Here is a 5,014-nt window from a genome sequence, read left to right as displayed (position 1 = left end):
ACAAACTCGGGAGTGAACCAGTGCGTTTATGGTAGACTTTGTACATTCTTCTGCAATGTTCGCTGACGAGTTCCGAACATAGAGAAGGACAGCGAAAAAAGGAAGAGGACGAAACGAAGACAAAGTCCCTATACATGCACAAACTCGGGAGTGAACTAGTGCGTTTATGGTAGACTGTACATTATTCTCCAATATTCACCGACGAGCTTCGAACGTAGAGAAGGATCAACAAATAAAGGAAGAGGACGAAACGAAGACAAAGTCCCTATACATGCACAAACTCGGGAGTGAACCAGTGCGTTTATGATAGACTTTGTACATTCTTCTCTAATGTTCGCTGACGAGCTTCGAACGTAGAGAGGGATCAACGAATAAAGGAAGAGGACGAAGAAGGTCACCATTAATGCACAAACTCGGGAGCGAACCAGTGCGTTTATGGTAGACTTTGTACATTCTCCAACGTGTCCCAACGAGCTCCGAACGTAGAGAAGGACAGCGAGAAAAGGAAGAGGAACGGAGAGAAACCAAAGTCACCGTTAATGGACAAACTCGGGAGTGAACCAGTGCGTTTATGGTACACTTTGTCCGTTCTCCCATGTCTGTCGACGAGTTCCGAACATAGAGAAGGACAGCGAATGAAGAAAGGTTACATTAGACTCCTGGAGCCCTCGAGGGTTATACGACCCAGTGATGGGAATGCTTCAGTGCATTTATGGAAACTTTACTGTAAAACTTTTTCTACTATCTGGTCCCGTTCGGTCCCGAGGTTGTACATTTAATCAGATTGTACTCCATGTCCTATATTCTACCGCGACAGTATTTCCAACGACGCAATTGTGAGAATCGCGATCGAGATAGGCATGCGTTGACCGTTTTAGTGACTCCACCGCTGCAATTTGCAACTAATTCGATCACAGCGAGAATGATGGATGAGAATCGGTAGCAAATTACAATGTAATAGCTAGGAGTGTTCGGCTCGGTTGACTCGATCAATTTAGATAAAGGCGCTCGAGGAACGATTAATGACACGAGAAATGGCTTTCTTACTCCGAACCGACCCGACCTCGCGTCCAAAAAGTCAATTACGGTACGAGATCTGACCCCGTTGATCCATTCACGTAATGGGAACCAGCTTCCATTCAAGATTCTCAAGCTGGCCCTAAACATCCTACCCGTAAGTTTATCTAGGAGACGAACCCGAGATTAATTTACAAGCTTCCAAATAGTTTCGTCATTAGGTTCTCCAATAAATTCCAAAATCGACTCTGCAACCATGACAAGGCAAAAAACGGCATTTCCATATTAGAATCCAATGTTGTAACCTAAATATCTAGCAATTTTGTCCATTTCTTAACGGAAATGAAACCATTGAAAGCATCGACGATCCAAAAGTATCATACCTTCTAAACAATTCATTACTCGGGAACATTTGAATCCAACAGCAGATTGCATATTTGTGCATTTATGGAAACTTTCCTCTTCTTCACTCCCCCATCCTTGTCCGACGCATCGGAGAATATACGACACGAATATACAGAGTTCCGGAGCGTTAGCTCGCGCAACGTCACTCCCGAATTCTGTGCTCTTAACGAGACCTAGCTGTGCCGCTCCCGAGACCACTGCGCCGTGGCGTCGAGAGGCGAGAGGCACGCGCGGTTTTCGTCTCCCGTGCCTCTGCTGCCCTGTCACGATTCTCCGTCCACGATTTGTAATTCCGAACGAACTGCTTCCCCGCGAGACGATTTCGTTCGTCCAGCCGCGCAGAAACTAAAACACGACGAGATGCCTGGCTTGAAAAGGAGAGACACGAACGAAAGAGTCGACCGAGACGACTCGCGAAAGGAAACGAAACGATTAGTTACGGGCAACGTACGACTTTTCTGTCTTTATTCCAACGCCGCATTCGTATGTAAATTCACTTACCTCGGACGTGGTTCCGCCGATGCTCGGACAAGTGTCATTCCGTTGTAAAGAACGACGGTGATTAATTTCGAGGATGTTGTCGTTTCGAAATTTCTCGCGATGCTCCCCAACAGTGTACCAAACGGAAAACACGCGATTTGCGTTCGTCGTTCGATCTCTCGATCGCTATATTTCGAGCAACGAGCGAGTATAACGAGCTTCCTTGGCCCCGGTGATATTAACGCGCGATCGCCAGTTCGCGCCGATTTCGTCGCTGTAAAACGTACCCGATCGACGCGAATTTCGTAGCTGTCGTCGCGATCCGAGCATCCAGACGCAACGCTCGTCGCTCGGCGTCGTTCGTCCCGTCATCCGGTACGTCGCGTTCCGAAACCGAAGGCCAACGAAGACCAGGAGAAATTAATATATCCGCTTTTTAATCCCAACGCGGAGCTCGATTCCAGCGAAGGGAGAGAAGAAAGCGATGCGAGACGACGCGGGGGCCACGCGACAGGAAGACGGTCTTACGCTATTACATCCCCTCCCTCCCCTGCCGTCCCTCCCTCCTCGAAAAACACTCGACTCCTCTCCGAGACTCGTCGAGAAGCCACGATAATCACGTAATAGCGCGAGCGATTAATCAATTAAAAACGACGAAAGTCGCGACTCCCTCCCTCCCTCCCTCCCTCCCTCCCTCCCTCCCACCGTCCGAATTCCGCGCGCGTTACCGTCGATAGTCTCTCTCTCAATTTTACGCGGCGAAAGCCGAACGTGCGCGCGTTTTTCGCCGCGTTTAATTTCGATGGTCGATTCGCCCGATCGAAACCTCGTTTCTTATTGGATCTTCGATCGACCCGCACGCGGTGGTTCCATGGTTCGCGACGGTAACCGTGGTTCTCCTTTCAAATCGCAATCCTTTCCGCCGATTCGGTTCGCATCGTTCAAACACTCGTCGAACCAACGCCCGTTCGAAACGCTTATTCCTCGCGCCTCGTCTCTTAACTGTTCGTTGCGAGAGGCGCGCGAGTTCACGAATGCCGCGAAAGGAACCATCCTCGACCGTCTCCGCTCGCTCGCAGAAACGAGGAGTACAGCGTAGCGCGGAAGAGCGAGGCGAAGATTCGCATTCAAGCGAAGATTCGCACTCAAGCGAAGCGATTTCCACGTGAACCCTACCGCGGCGTATTTTCGCGGCCGCAAAAGTGCTTGCGACGCGAGCGAGGAAAAGAGGTTCGACGTTGAATGCACGCGCGAGCAAAACATTACAATCTGAGGTCACGGGAGCAAAGACGTCGGGGCGCGAAAGGTTTTACTTTATGGCACGTAATCCCCCGTGTCGAGGTGCGAAAGGCCTGTAACTCGTTTGACGGCGCCACGGGGTGTCCACGCATCCGAGGCAACCGCTAACTAATTCCTCCCGTGGGCTCTCTCGGTCCTCCACCTTTCGGCTCGGTTTGCTCTACCGTCCACGCGGATCGTCTTATTTTCTCCCGTAGCTGATCCCGACAATCCTCTCGCGTATTTCCTCTCGTGTGGAACTCGACGAACCTTCTTGTTGAGACAGCTAGCTGACGAGTGAACGCTTGGAAAGGAGAGGCTCGAAGGTTGTCGCGCGCGCGATGAGAGGAATCGCGAAAGAGAGGAATCGCGAATTAGAGGAATCGCGAATTAGAGGAATCGAACGGATCGTGGAGGGATAAAGGAAGCTCGTATTCGTAAATTTTCGCGAGTCAAAGCGTGGTTGGTTCCAATTGAATCGGTCAATTCTGGAGAGAAAAACGGTGGCATCCGGCGCGCGCTGTGGGGTCAAGTAGACGACCTCGTATCCTGGGTCTTGGTTAGACCCTTGCTTCATTGACGACTGCGCCCACGGGTCAAACTCCTTGACTCGCGACCGCGACCAGCTGCCCCCTAGACAACTTGACAATTATTCTTATCGTTCTTACGTATCGTGTGCGACGCAAGTATCGTAGTAGGCGCGCCATCGCCGATTTCATTCATAACGCTCGCGTTTCCAGGAGCGAGTCAGTTTAACGCGAACCGCGAGCTATGACTAGCGTCGCCTGGAACGACGCGATTCATCGTACGGGAATGTCTCCATGATCCAATACTCGTGTCAAACTGTAGCTAGGTATTCATCACCGTGGACGTAATCGTAATAGATAGTTGCGATTGTATTCACGAATTGTTTTAGGTACTTTAAGGATTTTTTTAGGATTTTTTTTAGGATTTTTTTGGAGAGTTCGAGAGATAGAAATTTGTCTTCTATTCAACTTCAACTTCAAACTCAACTTCAAATTCACGTTCCTCGCCCCAGATAAACGCAGATGACCATGCTTTCGTCGAAATCAAGGATTCAACGTTTTCGGTTGAAATAATTCGTTTAAATAATTCAAGAGAATTAGGTAGGAGCTGGATATTTTTTGTAAATTCTTGAATTCGACGTGAGTTTTTGTTGGAAATTTTGTTGTGATTGTATTCACGAATCGTTTTAGGTACTTTCAGGATTTTTTTTAGGATTTTTTTAGAGAGTTCGAGAGATAGAAATTTGTCTTCTATTCAACTTCAACTTCAAACTCAACTTCAAATTCACGTTCCTCGCCCCAGAAAAAGAATCCAACGATCCAACATTTCCGGTTAAAATAATTCGTTTAAATATTTCAATAGAATTAGGTGGAAGCTGGATATTTTTTGTAAATTCTTGAATTCGACGTGAGTTTTTGTTGGAAATTTTGTTGTGATTGTAATCACAAATATTTTAGGTATTATCAGGAATTTTTAGGATATTTTTAGAGAGCTCCGAATCCAACTTGAAATTCACGTTCCTCGCACAAGAAAAACTCAGATAACCATGCTTTCGTCGTTTATGGTAGACTTTGTACATTTTTTTATGTTTGCCGATGAGTTTAGAACGTAGAGAAGGGCAGCGAATCAAGGAAGAGGACGAAGAAGGTCACCATTAATGCACAAACTCGGAACTCAACTAGTGCGTTTATGGTAGACTTTGTACATTATTCTCCAATATTCGTCGACGAGCTTCGAATCGTAGAGAAGGGCAGCGAATCAAGGAAAAGGAGGTCACTATTAATGCACAAACTTGGAACTGAACTAG

Source organism: Hylaeus anthracinus, unplaced genomic scaffold (assembly GCF_026225885.1).
Source record: "Hylaeus anthracinus isolate JK02 unplaced genomic scaffold, UHH_iyHylAnth1.0_haploid 11978, whole genome shotgun sequence".
In the NCBI taxonomy this organism is placed as follows: Eukaryota; Metazoa; Arthropoda; class Insecta; order Hymenoptera; family Colletidae; genus Hylaeus; species Hylaeus anthracinus.
The sequence above is the reverse complement of the archived record's forward strand: the minus strand, read 5'-3'. Positions refer to the sequence as shown.